Genomic DNA, 15,613 nt, shown 5'->3' with positions numbered 1-15,613 from the left:
TTACCAGGGTAATCATGACTTTTCTAAGCTTCAGTTTTCTCTTCCTCAAAATGAGAATATTTATACCTGTCTGGCCTGCAATAAGCTTGTTGGGAGTAAGTGACAAACACACAGAAGCCCTTTGAAAACTGAAAAGTATTAGATAACGTTAAGTATTTGCTATTTTTGTTATTATTCATTTACCAAATGGAGAGTTTCTACGAAATGATGCTCCAAGTAGAAAGGGACAGATGTGCACCTCTGCTTCCCATAGTCCAGAGCTACACAATCAAATGGGCCCAGGACGTGAGTATCAGGCAGCCTAGGGATGCTCCAGATAGCCAAGGAGACAGGAGACAGCTGAGATGCAGCCACCTCCACGTAGGAGCAGTGAGTCGTGATTCTCTACAACATAATTGGCGTTCTGCCTCCACCGGATAACCCAGCAAGTTTGTTCTCACTTGGCAGCCAGTGAGGATTTTAAAGCGGGAACCAAGCTGCTTTGGGCTCAGAGTTATTGCTGTAGTAGAAGGCTGCACTCCCCAGACACCGTCACACTCTCTTAGAACAAGGCAGCAAGGCAAGGGGCAGCGTGGCACAGCAATAAGCTCAAGGGCTCTGCCTGCGTTCAAACCCCGCATCTGCCACTTTCTATTTGCCACCCACCAGTGCCTCAGTTTCTCCAGATGCAAATGGAGAGAATAATACCACCTACCTCATACAATAGTTGTAAGTACAGAATAAGTTGATTCTTATAAAATACTTAAAAGAGCACCAGGCAGAGAAGAAACTCAAGAGTCATTAGCAATTACTGTTGTTTATCTGTTGACCAAATTGTTCTTCCACAAAGACTGTGATTTCCCTTAGGGCAGATTCCCTGACATTCATCTTCGGATCCCCAGAGCCTAAGACACAGTGAGAAGTCAATAAATGCTTCTTGCATGAATAGATGGATCAATGGATGAGATGAGACCAACCACCTAAGTGACTAACAAGAGAGAAAGTACAACACAGGGAGGACCACAGCAAGGCTTCACACCGTGTGGCTTTTAGTGTGGAATCTGGAGGGAAACAGAAAAGTAACGTCCCAATTCATGCTAGCAGGCCGAACTCAGCTGCCCTGAAAATTTGCCATGGTGCACTGTTAGTCCAGGTTTTCTGAGAAGCAAACAGTAAAATGGGATTAAAATGCGAAGATTGTATTAGGGAAAATGCCTGAGACAGAAAATGGGAGGGGGGCTGGGAGACCTATCAGATGATCTGGGTCCAAACGAAGAAGAGGGGGGAGGAAGGATGGATGGGAGGGTCCTAGACCACTGAGCTGTCTAAGGAAAGTTCTGCAAATCTGTCAGGGGATCCTCAAGCTGAAGCTGACCACTGGAGACCCGTGTCTTCCAGGAACCGCCCTACTATTGTGTCCCTGCTGAGCTCAGTCATGGGAAGGGAGCAGCCTGTGGGAAGCACAACCTTGGTCAAATGCTGTGATGGTTTCACAGCACAGCCCTGGGGCCCTCGGCCAATTCCACTCCCAGCAGCTAGGGGTCTGCCAGGTGCATAGTCCTTAACAACATGGAATTTGGGGCATAGACAACGTAGACTTGATCTCGGCTCTTACCAGCTGGTTACCTTAGGCAAGTTACTCAACTTTTCAAAGCCTCATTTTCCTTATTTGAGAAATGGAAATTATAATTCCAGCCTCTCAGATTTGTTGTTGTCAAACACTCTAACCCACAGTAAGTGCTCCATGAAAGGCAGTCGCCATATCCCTGACCATTATTATTACTAATAATAAAGGACTTCTATTAGCAATTAGGACATGAGAGCAGCCCCCACTGTTGCACACATGTATTTTAGTTTTATGTCTACCCCAAGGACATGGAACATAAGCCTGGAACCATGGTTTGGCAATATCACAATTCAAACAACTAAACCAGTTTGTCTACAAATTAAAGGTCGCAGGGGCTTTCCTAGTTGGGCTATTTCCGGGAGGGAAGGTGAAGGAGGGTTGTAGTGTGTCGGAATCCATCAACAGCCACAAACCCCTCTCCTTTCTGCCATGAGCCGCTGTCTGTCTGCAGGGTCCCTCAGCTGTCCCCTGGCAGCTGTCTGTCCTTCAAGGAAAGCGAGCCCAGGCGACCCTCCCCCAAGAAGAGGACCATTGCTGGGCTCTTGGCTATGCCGCACACTTTCTGAGCACCTGTTTTGGAATTCTGCTTGCTTTTGTCTCTGTGACCTTAATATTTTTTAAACCTTGGCCAACATTCTGGTAGTGGCCATCGCCTGGCTCCTGCTGGCTTCTGATCAGTATATCTGATTGGAGTCACAGAGTTTCACCTTCGTAGCCTGGCGATGACCTGAGGCCATGAAAGCTGTAATTGCCTCAGGTCAGCGGACTCAGGCCTCTCCCAGCCTTGCTGACCCTCTGCCTTGGTGGCAGTAACAACTAAGAACCTACAAGGAAAGGAAACTGGAAACCACAGTTACCTCTTCCTCCATCACCTCAGAGGCCATTTCTGCAATCCCTCCCTTCCCAGAGAGTCACCAAAAACACACATTGGGATTTCGGTGGGGGAGAGGGGGGCGCGGTTTGGTTTGGTTTTTGTCTTTGAAAAAAAACGACCTTCAGTTTTTCTAATCGAAAAGAGTAAAACTTAAACTAAAAAGTATTGATTTTGTTTAATAATTAATGGATTAAGAAAGCTGATCAAGCTGTACTTTTAGAATAGTAGTCTCCACTTTAATAGGAACTTTATTGGGGAATTTTAAGTTTCTGTGTTGGCACAGGAGTCCAACCCTGGAACTGAGGTTGGAAAGCAGAAGGCAGAAAATACAGGAACTAGTTGAACCCTCCCAACAAAGCTGAACTGGGCCTACCCATCTGAGGGACCAGAAGGTCAGTCTCTGAAATGGAAGTAAAGCCACAAAACAGAAACAGGCTGGCCACCTGCTCGTCAGCCTCCAACATGAACACTAAGCCCATCTCTGAACTCGGCTTTTCCCCACGGGTCCCCCCAGTCAGAGCTAGAGAAGCACTGGGCCAACCTGACACCAGACATGCCCAGTGTCTGGGACAGAGAATTCCCATCACCAGAGACAAACCATGGTTGGGTTACCTTTTGCCCCATTTACACACAAAATATATTTACTAGTACAAGCCAACAGCCTCTTGACACCACCTTTGCCTCTTATTTACATTAATCCTTCCCAGTAATTTTTTAAAATATATTTTTGTTGATTTCAGAGAGGAAGAGAGAAGGAGAGAGAGAGATAGAAATACCAATAGTGAGAGAGAATCATTGATCAGTTGCCTCCTGCACGCCCCCTACTGGGATCAAGCCCACAACCCGGGCATGTGCCCTTGACTGGAATCGAACCTGGGACCCTTCAGTCTGCAGGCCAACGCTCTATCCACTGAGCCAAACCAGCTAGGACCCTCTCAGTAATTTTTTAAAAAATCAATCAGATGCTGTTTCCTTGCATATCCAAGTTCTTGGGAAAATTATACCCTGAGGTAAAACCTAGTTCCCATACTCCTTCCTACCTCTCAGGTCAATGATCATCAACTACTTAACCCCAGATGAGTCACTTCTCTGTTCTCAGTTGTGCTCCTCTGTGTTAACACAGAGTGGACAATACAAGTTGACTTTGGAGGCCCTGTCCAGCCCTGCCACTCTGTGAGTCCCACCCCACTAAACACGAAGTACAGTCCTTGGATCGTCTGTGAACATTTCTCCCCCACAAGCCCAGTTTGGTTAGGTATAGTCTGAGACCGCAGCATGAGAGACACTTTGTGGTTCAGAGTCCAGAGCACGAGCGCAAAATATCGTCTTCACTGCTTTTTTAGATTAATTACAGGAACCGCTAGAAATCTGATCAACATTGGGATCGGAATCAAGAAAAATCTATTCTAGTGATTCCCATCATCTCACAGGGGAGGTGGGAATGTTTGTAAATGTCCTGCCAAAGTAATGAATTAGAGTGGAGAAATTGTGTAGCTCTTAAAGCTTAGTCAATATTCTGATATAATTTTGTATTTAAACTTTTAAAAACTATTATTTTTATAATATGAACCATGGAAGGGGACATTTGTCAAAAGGGCGGCTGAGTTCAGGCAGGTTGAAAACTGTTCCCCTGTCATCCTTGCAACCTTTTGTCTCTCTGTCTGCCACTCCCTCGGCACCTGTGCCCCTCCCACTAATACCCATAATCCACAGGACCCTGTTCATGGGCACTCTTCCTCTCCAGGATTTTGCAGTCCCTTTGTATGTGGTGTTTTGCAAATCCAGCAGTCACAATATGGTTGATTTCCCCTTTGGTCAAGGTTCAGTAACCTTCCAAAGGTGGGCGTGCCAGACAGCCCCTGTAGGGGGAGAGGAGAGTGGCTCGCTGGTATGAAGTGGGCAGAGAGCACCTGGAAGGCTCTGTTGCACAGAAACCTCCCCCACCTCCACATTTTACTAATAAAAGCTTCAGTGGAGTTACTACACAGGGGATAATGCAAATGCCCTGGGGAAAGGTTCAGCTTCATGGTCACACCTTAGAAGGAATTATTTTTGAACTAGAGGCCTGGTGCTCGGATTTGTGCACTGATGGGGTCCCTTGGCCTGGCCTGCAGGGATTGGGCTGACACCAGCTCTCCGACATCCCCTTAGGGGTCCTGGATGGCGAGAGGGCACGGGCACAGGCCAGGCCGAGGGACCCCACCGGTGCACTATTGGGCCAAGGAGAGACCGCAGGAGGGCTCCAGGGCATGTCCGGCCTGTGTCGCCCAGTCCCAATTGGCCAGACCCCAGCAGCAAGCTAACCTACCCATCGGAGCATCTTCCCCCTGGTGGTCAGTACCCATTATAGCAACCAGTCGAATGGTCGGACACTTAGCATATTAGGCTTTTATTATATAGGGTATTAGATCACCAGGGCTTAAAAGATACTTAAGAATAAGTTAGAGCAAATTCCACTCAATAAAGGATTTTTAAAAATCATGATCAACTTCTATTTGAACACTTATTGTAACAAAAGCTCCCTTCTTAAAAGGGTCTACTCCACTGATGGGCGTTTGGAATTATCTGTGAAAGCTCATCTTTATGTTTGGCCAACCCTGTAGAACCTGTTAAAATGGTTCTCCTGCAATAAAGGAAATGCCAACGTAAAATGCCTTCAACAATAAGGACATTTATCTCTCAGACCAGAAAGTACAGCAGTTGGGGGTTGGCTAATATAAGGGCTCAATGACATCATCAGGGCCCCAGGTTCTTTCCACTTCTCTATTTACAGAAATTTTCAACTGGTGTGCTGCAAGAATTTTTAAACATGCAATGCCTGACTATTTAGTCAGGGGCACTGAACTCTTTTCCCTTAAATTGTCGAATAAAAAAATGACAGTAGCCAACACAACAATAGCTGTCTGGTGTGAATGCCCTGTCTGGAACCATAAATACATAAGTCATGTGTAAAAAGGTAGCACCCAGAATGAAACACCATACTTGGTGGAATACAGTGAAATTATAATATTCCAAGATTGGGGAGCTATATTTTTATTAATGTAGCTTAATATAGTTATAGTTTTCAGTGGCAACATCATACTGTTGGTTCCTTATCAATCAAGTAGTCATCTATAACCTGCAGTTCATTTTCACAAGTTAATGCCACGAGGGATTTCTGCCATGCTGTGTTAGTTGAACTGCTTTTATGGACCTAGGAGCAGAATTTAGGATCATCCAAATTGAACCAGATCAAGATAATTCTGAATAATTCTTATAATTCTTATAATCAGATCATTATGATAATTCTGAATTCTGCCTCTCAGTGTAATAACTACCTAGCCACCTACAAATGTCATCCATCTATAAATCTGTATTAGTTTGCTAGGGCTGCCATAACAAAACAATACGGATGCGATGGCTTAAATAAAAGAAACTTATTTTTATCATAGTGCTGGAGGTTAGAAGTCCAAGATTAAGATGTTGGCAGGTTTGGTTTCTTCTGAGGCCTCTTTCCTTGGCTTGCAGATGGCTGGCTGCCTTCTTGCTGTGTCTTCGAATGGTCTTTCCTCTGAGCACACACATCTAGGTCTTAATCTCTTCTTATAAGGGCATCAGTCATATTGGATTAGGGTTTACCCTAATGAGCTCACATTCCCCTTAGTTACCTCTTAAAAGACCTTATCTCCAAATACAGTCATAGTCTGAGGTACTAATGATTAGGATGTCAACATATGAATTGGGGGTGGGGGTGGGGGTGGGGTGGACATAATTCAGCCCAAACAAATCTGAAATCTGACTTTTGTATTTGCCTCAACGGCAGAGAAAAACTGGACAGGAAATCTGAGACCACAGTCTCTGCACTCCACTAGACAATTCATTAAGGATAATCATTAAGGGATAACCATTAACCCAATTACCTTCTTGTGTTATGCTCAGATCAGCCTCTCTGGAGAGGGGATTTTGACTAAGTTTGGGAGAGTGTTGAAGAGAAAGATCATTCTGGAACTGGAGTATTTCTAGTTGAGTAAAAAGAGGACTCTATCAGGGTGTTTCCACAGGCAGAGTGGGTGACTTTGGACATAAAGATGCTGAAACAGGAGGCTGCTGAGCAGTGAATCATAATGGAAAAGGTTGAAGGAAAAAGAGCTAGAAGGTTATCAAATTCAATTACTTCCCAATTTCACTTAGGACATGCGTAGGGGCAACTGAAACTGAGACACTGATGATTATCCTGAATGTTCATAGCAGAGATTGACTAAGCCTGTCTTCATTGCTTTGGTCTGCAATTAGCCAGGTGGGCAGTGATGACTTGGCATTTTGCCTGGACTTGAAGAGCCATGTTTCTATACACATGATGAATGGAAACCAATTGGTATGCTTTCTCAATCTTCTCTTTAAAAATATACACACACAAATATAAATAATAAATAAATATAGGGGGGGTACTATTAAAGCAACTACGCATAAATACTAAAGAATTAAGTAGGTGGCACTGAAGAGTAGGATTTACATAAACAAACACCTGTTCTAGTTAGCTCAGTTACTCACTGATCCTTAACTGTTCCTTTTTAGATGAAATTGCGTAATTTAAGAGGCAAAAGTCTGCTCTCCAGGTGCATTTAGAATTCTAATGCCTGAAGCTTTAGGGTGCCATGATGTTATTAGCCCCTCTGCCAGGGTTTGTTTATTTGTTTGCTTGTTTTTAATACTCACCCAAGGATATTTTCCCATTGATTTTTAGAGAGAGTGGAAGGGAGGGAGGAGGGGTTCACTCCTACACAGGCGCTAACCTGAGCCAGGGATCCAGCCTGCAACAGAGGAACGTGCCCTTGACCCGGAAGCAAACCCCTGACCCTTCAGTCTGTAGGCCAATGCTCTAACTACTGACCAAACTGGCTAGGGCTGTTTGTTTGTTTGTTTGTTTGTTCGTTCAGTTTTCCTTCTTGCTAGTTTGAGCAAGCACTCAAAAGATGGGAAATCGTGGTTGGAGTGTCGGTAAAGGTCACTCAGCCCAGCTCCTATAGCAGATGCTTGAATCTCCTTTCCCATACCAAATGCCTACTTAAAGCCAATGATACTGGCACATGGGAGTTCACCTTGGCAAGACCCACCTCCTCTGGAGGAAGCTCTCTCATCTTCAATTTACTCAAAGAAAAAATTGTCAAGGGAGAAGAGAAGCACCGTTTTTCATTCTCTGCTCTAATTTGTATTGCCTTGGTCACCATTACAAAATTAGTCTGTGATGACATGACACCTGGGTGGAGAGAGAGCTGTGTCACCCCATCTTTTTTGGAGGGGGGGGCCTCATTAACAGATGCTTTTTAGCCACTTACCAACTGACACCAAGCCTTGACTCTGGCCTCTAATCAAACCCTTCACAGGGTTTTATATAAACTGAAATTTACATTCAATCATCACCATAGCAACCATCACACAGAATTAGATACTTCTTCCCCTCTGACATAATCTACTTTTTTTAAAAAGCTGTTTTTCTCTATAGTTGAAAATCCAAGCTATTCAGAAGATAACCATTAAACATCTATTTTGAAAAACTGCATTTAAACAGAATGTAAAAATGTTCTAAAAATAGACATTTGAAGTGGTTTATAGACACTTAGCACCATATACTTTCTGCCTCTGCTGGTGGCCATACATTGCTGAAGTCTTAAGGATTGGGCCCCATGTTGGAAATTATTAAAATAAAGACAAGGCTTCCCTCCTAAGTCCGACAACCATCTCTTGCAAGATGCCCCAGGATAACAACCCCAAGCTAAGGCAGAAAATTCTAATTTCAAAAAGGACATTTGTACTCATTACTCCTGTGCACCTCAAGATCTTTACTTCTCTGATTCCTTGGTATAGCAGATGTCCTATACCAAAATGTCAGAAAAATCTTAATGCATTTTCTCTGAATGAACACTCAAGGTTGTGTCTATATATATAGGAAATGAATGAAGCCCATCCCGGTCTCAACACCAGAAACTAGACTAATGGCTAATAGTTCACTTTTATCACTAAGAACTGGTACACCTCACCAGAGGACACACACTTTGAGATTCCTGGAAACTGACTTGCTCCCAGTGCAATTCTGCTGCTTAGAATTTATGGCTGAACTTCCCCCCAAATGATAAAGAAGGCTGCCCCAAATGCTCCTACCAACCAGGTGTTGTGAAAAGCAATGAAAGATAGCTCGTTAAGGTTTTCAGTCATTCTTTTCCATCCAAGACCACTGACAGCTACTGGCAAGGAAGGGGGAGGGAGAAGAGGGGAGGTTGGTGGACAAAGGGCTATTTCCAAATAGTTGCCAAAATATCTGATATGCCTAGAAGTGAGAAATCTTACATACTAAGTGAAATAACATATGTGGGGGAAGTGCTAGACCAGACAGGGGATGCTGGTTTTCTCTCAAGTGCCAACATCAGTGGAATGGGGTGGATGCCTAGAACCCTGAGTGAGACCACTGCAGAGGCCAAATCCCCACTCAATGAGAACAGATGCCTTGGTCCATCTACGAAGTCTGACCTGGGAGCAGGCCAGCTGCACTTTACAATATGTCCCACTATTCCAGACCATGGGAGGGGGAGCCCAGGCAGTGCTGGAGGGGGACTGGGGAAATGCATGCTCTATGTTACTTGGGAGAGTGTATAGCAATAGTCCAAAGAAAATCCAATGAATTCAAAACCAATGAACATGTGTCACCAATCTTAAGAAAAACTTTTGAGGCACAACTGGCAAAAATTAAGGCAGGATGAGTAACTTCCTATGTCTGAAAAAGATAAGAGCCGATCAAACACAATCCATATTAAGGGGGAAAATGTCCCAAGAAGCATAAAATGTAGAAAACTTAAATATGATCACAGAAATCGTCGATCGGAGCATCGAGGTGACACCCTCTAACAGCATATCATGTTGCAAATTAACAAGACAAACCAAGGATGAGATTCAAGTCCTTTATAAGAGATGCAGGGTCTCATCAGTAAATACAGGCAACCAACACTGGAGTTCTTGGCTTTTCGTTTGTTTTTGCTTGTTCAAAGATCAGTAGGAAGATTGCACTCCCCAGCACAGCCTCCTGGTAATGATGCAGATGTGTGGCTTTGTGGTCAAAGGGAGCGGAGCAAAGAATGTCATTTTTAGTATCTTAGGGCAGTGGACTTACTTCTTTTGAAAAATATAAATAAATATATCCACAAAAGCCACAAAATTCAGCTTGCAAGTTATTTATGTCGATTTTTTTTTTCAGAGTTTCTTAGATGATCAATATAGAATCTATAATGATCCCAGTGTGGTTGTGGGGTGGTCATTCCAGTGGTCATCAAACTCACGATGTACAAACCTGTCACTGGTGTGAATTTAGCAAAGCGAGAGCACCTCTAAGTCTCCCCGACTCTGTTCAGGTCCATGAAGGCAGGAGTAGAGGCAGCCAGACTGTAGTTCAGCAAGAAAAGCTGGGGACCATCCTCACCTCCCTCGGGTCCCTGGTGCCACTTCTAAAACTAGATTGACAACAAATGATGGGCCTCGTAGCTCCTGCAATGGAAATAACTGCATCTTCTCACCCTCATCGCAGAGGGAATTGTCATACCTGACATGCATTCCAGGGATGAAAAGTTTATTGAGTATTTACCACATTCCAGGCAGCGAGCTAGCTGGATAGACTCTGTTTTGCAGCTTGCTTTCTATTTTAGCTCATGGACAGCTGACCTCTGATTGGTCTTCTTGCTTCATTTCTCAAGGACCTCACTATCTTTGGGTCATGAGATCTAAGCATAACAACTCCGGAACAAAGAGAAAGGCTCAACAACAGGAGAATGCTTCGTGTGTTCACCATGAAAGAGGACAGAAAAGTGACAACGACAAGCTCTCCGAATCTCCATGTCTGAGAGAGGACATCTTAGAATCATTCAGGACATGTCAACAAAAATCTGAAATTCATTTTACTTCAGGAAAGAAGGTTAACAGAAAGCTTCCAATGGCTTTTTTTTTTTTTAAGTATTCGGTTGCAGGACCATAATGAATAAAGAGAATCTGAGAAGGTTTGTTATATCGGTCTTTTTGAGGCTAATCTCAAGAAGGACCAACATGCCCTAAGACAGAAAATGTAACAGGATGGAGAATGGGGCTTGGGTGACAGGGCAGGGTGCCTGAGCCAGCTGAGGTCTAGAGGACCTGACATATGTACACGGGAAACCCAGGAGCTCCATGTTTAATATACTGGGGTGTATATAGGTTTTTTTCAGAGGACAAAAAGCCGCTGCTGCTAAAAAAAAAAAAAATCTAAGAAGTACTCCAATAAAATTGCAGAAGTCAGCAGGGCCCAGATGGTGGAGAGCATTGAACTATCCTATGGTCATTGGTTCCCCATTTGGATTTTAGAGAACTCATTCTGGTGGAGGAAGGGCTGGAGAGGTATGAGATGGAAACAAGAAGCCAATTAGAAGACAGGTGTTGATGAGCTAAGATAAAAATCAAGCTACATAATAAACACGATGATCTATAAAAATTATATAGATCCACATGTGTAGGTGTTATAAATTCACAGAAAAGGATCAATTCATTGAAAAAAATAAGTTGCAGAATAATACATACACAATGACTCAATTGTGAAAAAATGCCTCTGTGAATGTTATATAAATTCATTAAAATGGTCTGGAAAGATACACACCCCATTGTTTATGGTAGTTAACGTTTAAGGGATAGAATAAAGATTTGGGAAAGTAAAATGAATATTTTTACTCTTTCCTCTACAGACCTCTGATGGTTAGAAACTGATCCAGAGACAGAGAGGCATTGATTGGACTGTCGGGCCTTGGAGGGAAGGTAGGCGAGGGTTGGGGTAAGGGGGAAAGATCAACCAAAGGACTTATATGCAAGCATATAGGCCTAACCAATGGACACGGACAACGGGGGGGGGGGGGGGGGGGGGGGCGGGGGGGGGTGAGGGCATGAGCGGGGGGTAGGGGATAATGTGGGGATAAGGACACATATGTAATATCTTAATCAATAAAAAATATATTTTTTAAAAAAGAATGTGTTACTTTTATAATTTTAAGAGATTTCTAAAACTTAAAAAATAAAAGATACAGTTTCTGTGACAAGAAATGATTGAGGCTTACATAGCCATGAGAACAGAGAAGGGAGAATAAACCGTGCAGACAGATGCTGACAAAAGAGCAGAGACCAGCCTGGGTGAGGCTGGAGCCAGTTACATTTCCTGATAGCCCCAGGAGGTGGGCATTTGCACCTCGTTTTACAGATGATGAAATGGAGTCTTGGAGAGCCTTGCCCCCAAATCTAGAACTGGTTACCAAAGCCAGACTAGAACCTTGGCCCACCTTGGCCCAATCTTTCTGCCTTGGCCAATTGATTACCTTCATATACAGGGCCTTGTTAACTTCCTTTTCCTTGCTCAAATGCTGACCTGATGCAACAGTAGGGAACTAGGGCACTAGTTCTAACAGCACAGGAGAAAATGGTAAGGTTGAAACCTGCTCCCATCTTCCCGATGGGCAGTAAGTCCCAGATGCTGAAACCAGCTATTAACAGACCTGTGCCCACACGCCAGCTTCGCTCCTGTGGATTCTTGAGTGGAGGGCCTATGTTTTCTACAGAATCCGTAATGCCGCTGCAGCAACTAATATAGCACCAAGTCCTCACTAAATTCACTGAGTGGGTGTTTAATAACTATATATTAATGGGAGGGAAGCAGGCTCACCTGAAGCAAATATGAAACTGCATTTGATTCTGAAAGCATTTTTCCCCCAACAACTCAGGATGTAGGCAGTGAATGCACAATTGTGACAGATAATGGCTGTGATCCTGCTGAGAGAGTAATTTTATCACTCTGTTTTAAAGCTGCTTCGGTAGGAAAGCAACTATAATATCTGTGCTCCAAGACTTCAATCAAACAGACAACCAAGCAAAAAGCCGTTACTAAAATCTCTGTGTGCCCACACTGTCCCTAGGCACAATGGAGAACCCTATAGAAGGATAATCCATGGCCTCTTCCTAAGGAATTTACACTCTGGCTGGGAAACCAACCCAAAATTCAGAAAGTGATTAGATAAAAGCCTGTTTCCTCTGGATATCCGACAAATGAGTTCCATAGGACTCCAGAGAGAGGAGAAACCATGGATACTAGAATCTGAAGAAGAGGGACTTGGGTGGTAGAGTCAAGGCTAGAGACACAAAAGAGACAGGGCTGCTCCCCAGCTTCTTAGGACCATCATGGCATTTCACAGCATCCAGAAAAGCACCCACAGATTTCAGGCTATTCGCCCCCAGCATGGCACGGCTGCATGGCCAGAACTATTCAATGTCCTGACCACCACTCTGTACATTTCTGTGCCGACAGGCTATTGCAGACTTAAGAACAAACAATCCCACGCCATATACCCCTTGGGATTTCCACTGTTTATTCAATAGGCAACCCTGGCATCAGTCTTTGTCATTCCAGCCGACCACCATTCCCCACCCACACCACAGATGAGATGAGGCCTGTGCAAACACACTGCCTCAGATCTGTAGGGTGAACAACTACTGATAGTAAAGGGGGATTGGTGATAAGAATCAAAGGGCGAGGATATGTCAGAGGAACTTAGTACTTGATGCTATCTCAACAAAATACACTAGCCTGTGGAAATTTACTATAACATCCAATCAGAAAATCTCATTTCTCATGTAAGTAGGATCTAAATGCATTCAGCTCTATGTCCAACTGACATTGGGGGAAAGGCTGCCTCAAAAATTAGGGCCAGCCCTGTCAGTGGGCTGAAACAGTCTCTCCAAAAGCCCCAACCAACAAAAGCCCTCTGGGATAAGAGGGACAAAGCTCTTTAAATTTTTTTTAATTTTCCAATTATAATGAACATACAATATTATATTCATTTCGGGTGTACAACATAGTGATTTTGCATTTATGTGACTTACGAAGTGACCACTCTGCTAAGTCTAGTATTCATTGGGGACAAGCTCTTTATTCTGCTGAAGGTCCTTATCCCACTGACTCAAGTTGATCTTTGTAATTTTTCCCCCACTCTCCCTCCCCAACCACTTCTTAGCTCCAATAAAATGCATTCTGTGGTTTCCTGCCCCTCTATCTTGCCCAAGGTGTTCCCTCATCCTGGGACATCATTCCCTCCCATTCGCACTAATGCCTCTGAAATCCAACCCTCTACTTTGGTGCCATCTCCTCCATGCAGTTTTCAACTGACCACCCTGTTGAAAGTGCTTTTTTCTGAATTCTATATGCATGCCAGTCCCATAGGAGGCATCTTTCATTCTTATGGACTGAACTCACCCACCAGGCTGAGTCTGCTCGCTTTTCATCTCTCCAAAGTGTCTCTTCCTCTCCATTCTCACTGCCTCTGTTGAGCTCAGGCCCACAGCACCCTGGAAGACACAAATAGCCTCCAGCCCTGCCCACATAGCCACCAGACTGAACCTAGTGTAAAAAAAAAATCAATTCTGATGCTGTTAACCCTGACTTTCAGCCCTTCAATGTCTCCCCAAGGCCTTCACAGCAGTCTAAGCTGCTTAGGTAAGTAGGAGGCTTTTTAGTATCTGATCTTCCCTCTAACCTTCCCAGGAAAGCAATGGACAATTCTAAAACTTTAGTGCCCATTAGAATCACCTAGGGTACTTGTTAAAAAATACATATACCCGCTTTCCCCAGCTGCCAGTAAGGTGCTCGATTCTTCCGAGGGAGCTAAGGCCGCGTTGGGGTGAGGCCCTCACTTCATCCAGCGACTAGCACCGCTCCCGGAAGCACTTGCCCACCACTCACCCACACCATGGCCTCAGTCTCAGAGCTCGCCTGCATCTACTCTGCCCTTATCCTGCACGACAATGAAGTGAGGTGATGGTGACAGAGGATAAGATCAGTGCCCTCATTAAAGCAGCTGGTGTAAATGCTGAACCTTTCTGGCCAGGCTTGTTTGCAAAGGCTCTGGCCAATGTCAACATTGGGAGTCTCATCTGCAATGTAGGGGCTGGTGGACCTGCCCCTGCAGCTAGTGCTGCACCAGCAGGAGGTCCTCCACTGCTGCTGCCCCAGCTGAGGAGAAGGAAGTGGAAGCAAAGAAAGAAGAATCTGAGAAGTCTGAGTATGACATGGGCTTTGGTCTTTTTGACTAAACTAGCTCTTTTGTAACACAGTCAATAAAAGCTGACCTCTGTTGCAAAAAAAAAAAAAAAATACATATACCCAGTCCGTTCCACCAGACAGTCTGGTTCATTAAGTAACTGGGGGAGCCGAGGAGCATGAATATTGAAAAAAAAAAAAAAAAAAGGAGGTTTTCAATTATCCATGGGAAACATGAGTATTTACAAAAATATGAGGTTCAAAATATTTGGTTCTTCATCAAAACAAAAAATATATGGTTCTGATGAAGGTATTGTGAGGAGATCACATTTTGAGAACACTTGGTAGAGACATTGTGCAAATGGGACTAGAAACAAATATTTTTTGAGAAGCCATTGAATGCAGTGGTTAAGAGTAGAGGCTTGGGAGCAAACCTGAATTTTCCATAAGCCATTGGGAAAGTAACTTACTGTTTCTGTGCCTCATCTGCAAAATCTATATATATAAAAGGAAGGATAATATGCAAAGTGACCCCTCGGGAGTTTGACCGGGAGACCAGGAGTTCGATCACTCACTATGATGTGCGCTGACCATCAGGGGGTGGTGTGGAACATGGAAGACGATCCGCAGTGGTGGCAGCGGTGGGGCACTGAGGGAGCAAAGGAAGGAGGAGGCAGGGAGGCGGGGAGGCAGGGAACCTAATGGGCCCTGATCGCCGGCCAGGCCTAGGGACCCTACCCGGGCACGAATTTCATGCACCGGGCCTCTAGTAGAGATAATAACAGTATTTATCTTATAGGTTAAGATTAAATGAGATCATTATTATAAAATGGTTAGCACGGCATTTAGCACGGTAAATCAGTTCTATAACTGGTGGAAGAAAAACAGTGAAAAGCAACCATGTCCATGTTTTTATTTTGCAGTGCTTCTGGGGAAGAGATTTTAGGGATTCCCTCTACAGTATCATTGGCAGACATTCATCCAACTTTAAGCTGAAGGCTTCCAATGATGAGGGCCTCCGGGCACTACCTCCGGAGGCAGCCTTTCCATTGTTAAGGCATCACAGAGG

General features: G+C 44.1%; 1 protein-coding gene and 1 pseudogene across 1 annotated transcript in view; one reads left to right on the top strand and one right to left on the bottom strand.

Moving 5' to 3' along the window:
* The window catches only part of PIK3AP1 (phosphoinositide-3-kinase adaptor protein 1), a 101,121-nt gene that overhangs the window by 63,033 nt on the left and 22,475 nt on the right, over positions 1–15,613 (bottom strand). The window lies entirely within an intron of this gene.
* On the top strand, positions 14,255–14,658 carry LOC139021477 (large ribosomal subunit protein P1-like; annotated as a pseudogene).

This window comes from Myotis yumanensis, unplaced genomic scaffold (assembly GCF_028538775.1).
Source record: "Myotis yumanensis isolate MYYU_CA2020_CCGP unplaced genomic scaffold, mMyoYum1.0.hap1 SCAF_13, whole genome shotgun sequence".
NCBI classification, from domain to species: domain Eukaryota; kingdom Metazoa; phylum Chordata; class Mammalia; order Chiroptera; family Vespertilionidae; genus Myotis; species Myotis yumanensis.
This window is presented reverse-complemented; position numbering and strand designations above follow the sequence as displayed.